This window comes from Microtus pennsylvanicus, chromosome 9, assembly GCF_037038515.1.
Source record: "Microtus pennsylvanicus isolate mMicPen1 chromosome 9, mMicPen1.hap1, whole genome shotgun sequence".
In the NCBI taxonomy this organism is placed as follows: domain Eukaryota; kingdom Metazoa; phylum Chordata; class Mammalia; order Rodentia; family Cricetidae; genus Microtus; species Microtus pennsylvanicus.
The window spans coordinates 49,242,159-49,252,956 of NC_134587.1; positions in this window are offsets into that span (position 1 = coordinate 49,242,159).

Genomic DNA, 10,798 nt, shown 5'->3' on the forward strand with positions numbered 1-10,798 from the left:
AGGGACCCCCGAAAACAAATGCACCGCTCAGTGAGCGCCGTGCTAGAGGAGAACCCAAGAATGGGCAGTCATGTGAGAGGCACTAGGCCTAGGCCAAAAAGGGAACGGTTTTACTAATTGTCCCAGCCGACTGACGGAAAGTTGGGAAGTGGGCTGGTAGACGGTCCAGGTTTAGGATTTTTACCTGCAGCGCGGCAGTGATAGGAACACGGCCCCATGAATGGAAGAGAGACAAAGACTCTGCCGCTGTGGTGGGAGGCAGCTTGGGGGCCTCTGGTGGGACAGAAGGCCTGTTATGTTGCCAAGCAAGGAACTGGAGCCAAACCCACAAGACAGAGCAGGGCCCAACAGCAACAGAAGGGGGAGAGGGCAGAAAAAGGGGGGAGGGAGAGAGGTAGAAGTTGCCTCTCTAGAAGAAGGACAGAGAAAGAGAGGAGGGGGAAAAGTAAGAGGAATTTAGACACAAAAATGTAAGTAAACTGTGAGACTAGGCAAGGAATATTTCAGTAAAGATGGCAACACTTGGTCACTTGACTTACCCTTAGCTAAGATAGCAGTGCGGTCACCTGACCTGAGTCAAAATGGTGGTGAGGTCACCTGACCTTAGATAAAATGGCAATGGTCATGTGTTGGATGGTGAATCCACGTTTTTAGATCAATGGGAATTTTAAATATAAGAGAGACATAGAGGCCCTGTAGAACATACAGGCCCTGTAGAACATACATTTGAAACAGAATTACATCCGTGTGGCCTCACCATTCACAGATTCTTTCATACGTGAATTAGAGAGGAAAATTACTCAGCATCGTGAGCTGCTGTTTCACTGAGCCACCAGCCGTGGTGGGGAGCAAAGGCTGCAGTGATAACTGCTGCTTCATGGATCTGACTAATCTTGCTGGTTTGGGTGCGGCCAGCATAGCGGTGACAGAGATAGAATAGAAGGAATAGGAGCAAGAGAAAAAGCTTTTACAGGCGGTGGTGAAGGGGCTGCCCAGTGAAAGGAAAAGTGGACGGGTGGCAGGACACCGGCAGTCCTGTTTGCTGTGGAAATTAGAAAGATGCTGATAGGGAACCTCACCATTTGCAGCGTTGGAAAGTGGTTCCCACGTGTCCTCAGCCGGCCTGCCCGCAGGCAGGAGGGAACGGAGAGGCTGGCTGAGTCATGCACCAATGTTATTCTTTTTAAAGATATAGGGCTGGGGGATTGATCCCACGAGTGGTGGCGGTCCCATGAGGAGCAGCCAGTCCCACAGGGGTAGCAGTATGTGACCCAAGGCCTCAGTGGATCCCCCAGGCCTCAGTAAGTCCTCTGAGGCCTTGGCAGGTCACCATGGCAGATGGGAGACAGACAGATACATCATGCAGAGAGTGTTTGGGTATAGAGTTTATTTAGTGGGTTATGGGGAGGAGGAAAGAGGGAAAGGGGAAAGGAGGAAGAAGAGAGAGGGGCAGGAGGGAGGAGAGAAGCAAGGAGAGAGCGCAGAAGTTACCTCTTCAGGAGATAGAAAGAGAGAGAGCACAGGCTGGAGGAGGCAGGAGATTCTCTTGCCTTGGCAAAAGAGGGGGGTGAGAGTGGGCATGGCTTGTCTCTTAAAGGGACAGGGTACCAGGTGACAGACCAGGCCAGCGGATCATAACAGTCTTGATTTGAACTTTCCCTTCTTCTGTTACTATAAAAATTTTATGTCGGAATGTGATATTGGGGTAACCTGAATCCTTGCTCCCGGGCCATGGGCACTCACACTGTAGGACCCAGTCAAGACAAGCTCAATAGAGGCCTGGATCTCAGTAGTTTTCTCTAAAGTGTCAGGAGCCATTTCCCCCCAAAATTGGCAGAGCCTATCCCACACCCAAAATTATCTGTTAATAGAGAGCTATCTGTTAGCGGAACCCACCCCACATTCCAAACTATCTAAGAACTAGGTGTGTCAACTCGTGACTTCCTGACTGAGGAATTGTGACCTGACCGATTGTAACCTCCTGGCCGACAACCTTGTGACCGGCTTGGACCAAGCTGCTAGATCCCTTCCTGCTCTGGTCATGCCCCTGCCCCCCCAAATTCCTCATCCAGGGGCTATATAAGCTGTAACCATGACTCAAATAAACGGAGGCTCTGATAAACCTAGCATGGCCTTCTTCCTCTCTCCCGCCCATGTCTTTCAGATAGCGCCTCTCCGGGACCCTGGAATTACTGACCAGCCAGGCGGGTTACAACCCCTAGACTAACTAACCCACCTAGGCGGTCTACACTAAAGCAAGACCTGGTTGCAAGAAAAAACAAATTGAGACCACCTGGGCACCATCCAGGAACAGACCATCCAAAGGAAATTCCTGACATTCCAAACCATTGTAGATAGGATCACCTGCCAGCACACACCCTGTTAATGTAACTTTTTTGGTTTTGCCTTTAAACAAAGTCCTCTAGAAGGGCAGGGTACCTCTTCTTCCTCCTGCATGCTGAAGAGGTCCCTGCCGACTTGTAATGTTCACACAATAAACCTTGCTTTTTGCATTTTGGTGAGTTGGTCTCCCTGGTGGTCTTTTGGGGTCCCCACAGACTGAGCATAACAATACTTATCTTCTTTGCATGTATATATGTGCACCAAATGTCTGCTTGTGGTACTAGCTAGCCTTGAACTAGGTCTATAGACCAGGCTGGCCTTGAATTCATAGAGATCCACCCGTTCTGCCTCCCAAGTATTGGGGGGGCCTTGAGTACCAGCCTCAGTACCCCCTCAGAACTCAGAATAGGACATCTATGGCAAGCGAGGATCTGAGGGCAAAAAAATAATTCAGGTATGTTACCTCTGCATGCTCTTTATTTGGGGGGGGGGGGCAAGGGGAAAAAGTGAAACAAGGGGCACAGAGAAGATGAAAAAGAGGAAGAATAAGGAGTGATCTCCATGAGGTTTCTAGTTTTTACACACATAGTTGGAAAATTTCATAGGCAAGGACAATGATAATATGTATATCAAAATTACAAAAAGGGCAGGTAGAACCTGACAAAGCAATGCTCAGGAACAGATGACCCCACCCAGGAAAGAGCCAGCATTCAAGGGGAAGTACCTGACATCCCAAACCATTAGATAAAGTTACTAAACATCCCTGAACCCTGGATTCACCTATTCTCCTCATCCAGTCTCTTTGGTGATAATCAGCTCTAGGGACACCCAGATTTGTTTGTTAGCAAAGGTGGGGCATGCTACCGTCCTGCTCAGTGCCTGACTTCTATAGAAATTTCTGTGTGGTCTGTGAGCAAGGAATTCTGTGGGATTGACTCTATGTAAATTTGACTGTTAGAACAAAGAGTGAAAGGTATCGCTCTAAGGCCTCATGGTGTGGGGAAATGGAAAGGTCATTCCACTGCCTGTGCAGAAGTCACACTGCTGAGGTGTTCTGGGAATGAATCCTATTTCAAAGAGAAGAATCATGGCCTCACAAGGTTTCTACAGATGACTGTGTCTTTCCCAGAAGACAAGTGTTCCCGCAGCTCTGCAAGACAGGGGCCCCATAAGTTGTCCACTGTGGTCTGCTTTATGAATCTGTCAGCTGTACACTTACTGTAGAGTCTTGTGGGCTCCAATAGAAATAAAGGCATGCGCCACCACTGCCTGGCTAAAAGCAAAATTTTTAAAAAATACCACTTGGGCATGATGGTTCATACCTGTAATCCTGCCACTAGGGAGGCTGAGGCAGGAGACTGCCATGAGTTTGTGGCCATCCTGAGTTACCTTGGAATGGGCTGGGGGTATAGGCATCATGTCCACACACTCTCTAGAGTTAGCCCCGGGTGTCAGCACCTGCGATTCCTATTGACAAGCTGTGACAGCTGTCGTGTCACCATCTAACACTGTCTTTGTGATGTTGTATTTATTTGGGGAAATTTGTTTTAGCTTTCTGTTGTGGTTTTGGATTTTTGGTTGTTGTGGGGTGTTGTAGTGATGAGGCGAGCAGGCCTGCTTTTGCCCGCCCGGCTCCCACCCGGCTAGCTTTACCCAAAATAATTATACAGAAACTGTATTCTTTTAAACACTGCTTGGCCCATTAGCTCTAGCCTCTTCTTGGCTAACTCTCACATCTTGATTAACCCATTTCTATTAATGAGTGTAGCACCATGAGGTGGTGTCTTCTCGGGAAGGATCTTAACCTGCGTCCATCTTGGAGAGGAGAGCTATAGCATCTGCTCACTTCTCTTCTTCCCAGCATTCTGTTTGGTCTACTCTGCCTATCTAAATTTTGCCCTATCAGGCCAAGTAGTTTTCTTTATTAATTAACCAATGAAACAACAGATAGACAGATGACCCTCCTCCCTCAGGATGTTTGTTTGTTTGTTTTGTTTTGTTTGAGGCAGGGTTGCACTATGTAGCCCTAGCTGGCCTAGAACTCACAATATAGCCCGGGCCAGCCTCAAACTCACAGAGATGCCTCTGCCTCTGCCTCCTGAGAGCTGCGATTAAGCCTTATGCCACCATGCCCAGCCTTGTCTTGTGCTTTAATTGCATGAATGTATTTTGAAAGATTTTAAGGGTTAACTTCTGTTCTCATCCCCAAAGATGTGTTGAAAGCCTCTCTCTAACGCCTGCGTGTGGCTTCATTGGCAGATGACATCAAATTAAGATGAGCCCAATTTGATTAGGGCTTTTAGAAGAGGGGGCTCATGTTAATTTGATGTGGAGGCAGAGACAGGAGTGGTGTCAGCCAAGGGTCACAGAGTGACAGACTCCACCAGGATCTAAGACAAGGGGAAATTCTGCCCAATGGAGACGAGGGTGATACTATTGGCACCTTCTTTGTGGCTTGGCCTCCACAGCTGTAAAAGGACACGGCCATTGTTTCAAGTCATTCATAACTTTGTCATAGAGGTGGCTGGAGAAGCTGCAGCTACAGCCAAAGTCCTTGGAGAAGGACCACATTGTTCTAGAGGTTTCTGGAACCTCCACTGCACTGGGCACCTCCTACCATCGCTGCACCCCCCCCCCCCCCCCCCCCCCCCCCCCCCCCCCCGGCTCGGAGTGACATCATCCTGTCCCGCAGAAGGAGAGTCAGCTTCTAGCCTTCCAGGTGACAACAAAGAGCAGGAGCCTCTCTACCCTCCACTGTCTCTCCCAGCCACACGGACCTACTGTGACAACCATCAAGCATCCTTCTGGATGCTTCCAAACCTTTGCAGGTTTTGAAAATGCTATGAGCCTAAGTAGCCCCTGTGAACTTGGGAGCCAGGAGAGGCATGATGAGATGAGGGCCGGAGGTGCTAGGTCTCCCAGGCTAAGCGACCCATCCCAAGATTGTCCTGGCCACAGGTTCCTTCAAAGTCTTATACCCTGAACTTAATGGAGGTGGTGCTCTTGGCCACAGCATCACTTCAACGGAAGCTCCACATGTGGCGGGCAAACATGCCTAGGTCTAGAAATGCTCACTGAGAACCATCGCGGCACAGGGTCCTGGCACAGGACCCCACGAAAGGGGCCTCTTTTTGTATTTTCTCTTTTCCCCACTCCACTCGTGACCCTAGAGCCTCGAACTCTGTCTAAAAGATTCACCAGCCTGGGAGGCAGGTTCAGGGGTTGCTCCTGAACTAGGAATGTTCTAGAAGGGCAATCAGGCCGGAGGGAAAATAGAGCAGAAAATCAAAGGGCGGATCTCCCTTGAAGTTCAGGTCCTTTGTGCACAGTGTGAGCCAGTGTGCCCGGGCTTCACACGGGAGCGTGCCCTGGGCTTCACAAGGGAGCGTGCCCTGGGCATCACACGGGAGCGTGTTCTGGGCTTCACACGGGAGTGAGTGTGCCCCTGGGCTTCACACACGAGTGAGTGTGCCCCTGGGCTTCACACGGGAGCCCGCTCAGCCAAAGCGCCTGGCCCAGAAGTTCACTAGCATCCCTTCTGGGCCCAATCACCAATGATGGGGATCCCAGCCTCTGCCCCTCCAGTGGGAAGGACTTCTCCAGCCCGGCCCTGGCTTGTGAACAACTTCCAGGTAGAGAGAAAGGATTAAATGGAAGGCACACTAAGAGTGAAACAATTAGAATTTCTGCCTCATTATCATGGTAATCTTATCAGTTGGATAATGAGGTATTAATGGAGACTTAATGTGCATCTCATAACAGAATCCCTTGGAGAAAACACACAGGGAAATTGCTGTAAGCCCTCTTAATGATGGAGAAGTCCCCAAACACCATATTCCAAAGGATGAAAAATGCAGGCTGTAAATGAGAAAGAGCCAAGGTCAATAACACCGCGGGGACGGCCCTAATGGCAGATTTGGAGATATATGTAATAAAAATTGCATGTTGCTTTTAGACCTCACCCTCCGTTGTTTTCAAATGTGCATTCCTAGTAATGAAACCCAGAGTGCAGACAGAGTGATTTGTATGTTTTAGAAGCCATGGGGGGGATGGCAACATGTCTAGAAACCCATCAGGCCCCCCACAGGGAGCCCTGGGAAATGGGGTGTCTCACAGACAGGGCTTCAAGGGGCGGGGAGTCCCCTAGTTGGGGGTAGAGAGGGAAAGTCGATCCAGGGTCAAGGTCATTTGGGAAACACTAGCAAAGAGAGGGGACCCTGCCCCTGGGCTGGGGAGGGAGAAATGCCCTGGAGACTCTCACAGAGAGATACCTGCTGGGAGGCAGGCCCTGGAGCAACCTCCAGTTGGGTGATTCCACCCTGGGGAACAGAGCGAAGAAGATCTCCAGATCTGTAAGTTGGTGCTTACCTGAAATCCCAGCTCCTGGGAGATACAGACAGGAGGGTCAGGAATTTAAAGCTAGCTTTGACTATGTAGCAAATTCAGGGCCAGCCTGGGCAACATAGTGAATTCAAGGTCAACCTGGACTACAGAGGAAGACACAAAAAGAAAGAAAAGGGGGGGGTGCATTTGGGGGGAGGGAGTTTGTGTTCTCTAGAGTCCTAGGTAGTTTTAATTGTGAAGTTTACACCACCTCAAGTCCCTGAGCAGAGAGTCTCCATTGAAGGATCGCCCAGGCAGAATGGCCCATTGGCGTGTCTGCGCGTCTGGGGGGGGGGGGACTGTCTTAATTACCAATTGACTGGGGGGAGGGGCGCCCACCCACTGTGGGTGGCACCATCCCTGGCAGGTGGTCCTGAGCCTGAGCCAGGCAAAAAAGTTTGCTAAGCCAGCAAGTTGTGCTCCTCCAGGGTTCTGCTTCAAGTCCCCGCCCTGGCTTCTCTCTATGATGGGCTGTGACCCGGAAGCTAAAGCGAGCCCTCTCCTGCCCTAAGTGGCTTTGGTCAGAGTGTCTATCACAGCGGCAGAGTGAAGACAGAACCCAGGGTTACAGCTCAGCAGAGAGAATGCTAGCCTGGCGTGGAGACCGAACCCATCACTAGCACCACCTACCACAGGTGTGCAGTCCTAGGAGCTGGGAAGCAGAGGCAAGGGGATCATAAGTCCAAGGCTAGCCTCTAAAATAACAAATTTTAGGCTAGCCTGGGCTACATGAGGCCTTGTATTAGGATGGCCAAAACAACAACGGGCTGGAGAGCTAACTGGGAAAGTAGCGGAGCTGGCTGCCAAGGTGGGTTCCATCTCTGGGACCCACATGGTGGAGGGAAAGAGCGAGTTATTCTCTGAACACGCATGTGCCTCCCACACACACATGTAATAAGTAATAATAATACAATAATATAAGGAAGAGAAAGAGTGCCACAGAATCCAAAAGCTGCCAGTCCTCAGAATCACGGAGGAAAAGGGATCTGTGCCCCGCGGTAGCCCCTGACCTCACGCTTCCCAGCCTGGCACAGGGGATTCAGTCAGGGGCAGCCGGGAAATGGAAAAAGCCCGTGAGACTCCGTGTAAACAACACAAATACTGCTGACAGACGTGCCACACTTGGCCGCCCTCCCTAGGCGGTGAGTCTCCTTTCTGGCTTACTGTAGGAAGCAGTCAGTAAGGAGAGTGTCCCGGGACACGGCCACTGCAGAGATCACCTGTTCTGACTTCCCCGCCCTGAACAAGGTCACCTGTAGAGAGATCCTCAGTCCTGGGTCACCCTGCCAGGGAGCGAGGCCTGGACTCTGCTTTGAGCTGGAGGCTCAGCTGTGCAGCCAGCACACAGCAAGCATTGCATCATGTCAGGGTCGGAGCTGAGTCTGAGAAGAAAGGAGACAGACCCTGGGCCCTCTGCCTCTGTGACAGCCATTCCTGTAAAAGGTCAGAGGATACCAAAGTCACCAGCGAAGGGGACAGCCACAGGACAGGCCTCCTTCCCTTTGGACCTAAATGCACCCACTTCACAGATGAGGAAACTGGGATGCTGACTTCCGAAGGGACTTGCCCAAAGTCACTCAGGAGCCCACAAGCAGCTGAGGCGCTGAAGAAGGACAAAAACACCCTGTTTGAGGCCAGACATGACCCCTAGGGAAAGGGTCGGCCTGATCCTGAGAAAAGGCGGGAACTGAGCAGCCGCCGAGTCCTGCAGCTGTGTTCTGTTTAATCACAGGCTGCAAATTGAATGAAGTGAAGACAGCGCTGCCTCTTTGAATTTCCCCCAGGCCCTGTTTAATGAATAAATAGGCATGATTTGTAATTAGCTTCCCCATTGTGCGAGGCTTCCGGAGCACCTGAAGCGAGTTAAGCATGCCCCCTGCAATCTCACCGACAGTATTAGTCGGTGTGGCTAGCAGGCTTTCCCGTCCTGGTCCACAGTGCGTGTGACCAGAATAATCAGCAATGCCTCTGCAGTGGACATATTGAGAAAAATTGGGTTTGGGGGGCTGGAAAGATGAAGACACAGCGTCCTCATCATGGTGCCTCCCAGTGTGGGAGCTGGACTCTGCGAGGCCTGTTTATTTTCCTCAGCCAACACACAGAGCGTACTCCGTCCTCCTCCTCATCCCCCTGCCGAGGGAAAGGTTCTGGTCAGTCGGGCCGTCTCACCGAGGGATCCAGGCGGAGCCAAGAGGTCTTCACCCATCTGGGCCACCTCGATCTTGAGCAAGCTGTCATCTGCCGACTTGCTCTTGCCAAGCTCTCTGGCGTCCTGTATCATTCATCCTGTAATCAAGGCTGCTGGTCTGTCTTTGCCTAGTTCTGTGCTAACCATGTGGCGGGGGCTGCAATTTCAAATCCTAATGTTTTCCTGCTTGGGGCTGGTGGGAGGGACACCAGGCACAGGTAGCCGGCTTGATTGCTGCTGCGTTTTCTAACCCAAAGGGTTCCATCCATCTTCATCATGGACTCAATCTGTGTAGGGAAGAGGCTGCCTCCCGGAGGGGCTGCTCCACCCCGCCACCTGGAGGCTTCCTCGTCTGTATTCCATCAGGATCTGCTTTTCTCAGGATCTGCAAGTGAAGGGACCCCACTCGGCAAGCAGGCCCTCTCCCCAGAACCTGTGGGAAGCTCAGTGCCAGCTGGCTCCCGTAGAGAGGAGATGAAGGTCACCTGCTAGCTCCCTTTTGTCATTGACACTGCTGGTGTGTGAGGGCCACGAGCAGGAACGTGGGTCTTCCCTCCCCTGGGGACTAAAATCCAATCTGACTTTCAGATTCCTGCTAGATGTCACACCCTAACAATGGGACACGGAGCATGTCCATCCCTGTGCCAAGAGACACATATAGAAAGAGATCACAATGACGGAGATCATGAGACGCTGCCATGGGAACCACCCTCTACAGTTGGCATTGCCTCCTCTGCTCTCTGGCTCCCATGACCCACCACGGTCCTCTGAGGCTGGTTCCCGTGATCCTCCACGGTCCTGTGATGCTGGCTTTGTAGAAGGTGGAAAGAATCAGATCCCTAAGAAGCTAAAATACAGACTTGGAAATTCTGGAGATCTGGATTCAAATCCCGCTTCTGCCTATTTCTTTAGTTGTTTTGCTGTTTTAAAACCTACAAATCACTCTGTAGACCAGGCTAGCCTCAAACTCACAGATCTACCTGCCTCTGCCCCAGAGTGCTGGGACCAAAAAGCATCTGCTACCAAGCTGAGAGTCTCAAGTAACCAGTACTATCCAAGAACTCACTGGGTAGCTGAGAAAGACCTTGAATTTCTGACCTTCCTGCCGCCATTCCCAGGTGTGGGGATTAGAGACACGCACCACCATACACGGGCTCTCTCCCTCCCGCTCCTCTCTGTTCTGAAAATAGTCAGAGCTGGGCATGGTGGCGCACATCTTTAAGCCCAGCACTCAGGAAGCAGTAGCAGGCGGATCTCTTGTGAGTTGGACGCCGGTCTGGTCTAGGACAGCCAGAGCTATATAATGAGACCCTGTCTCAAACAACAACAAGGTTGTCAGTGGGGCTGGAGAGGTGGCTTAGTAGATAAGAACACTTGGTGCTCTTCCAGAGGACCTGGGTTCAATTCCCAGCACCCACATAGTGCCTTACCACCACCTGTAACTCTGTTTCCAGGGGCTCTAACACCCTCTTCTTTACTCCATGAACACATATGAGTAAAATTTAAAAAACAAGTATTTTAAGTAATCCTCAGTAAGGAAGTAGACAACATAATCCATATTACGTTGTTTGCACCTGTTTAAAATTGAGGTTAGAGCTGTGCTAGGATTATTTCATGGTGAAAGTATTCGCTTGAAGACGCCTCTCAGACAGATTCTGTTCTGAGAATTATAACGTCTGGTGGGCTGCGGAATCTGCCCTTTACTTTCTATACAGCTTTGATAAGCCGCCTCGCTTTTCTGAGTGATTGGGGTGTGATGGTTTAATTGTCAGATTGACACAATGTGCCATCGCCTGGGGCGACCTCAGGGAGGGAAGGTCTAGAGCAGGTTGGCAGTGGGCTTGCCTGTGTGTGTGTCGGGTGTTCTTAGCTGGGTTAACTGCG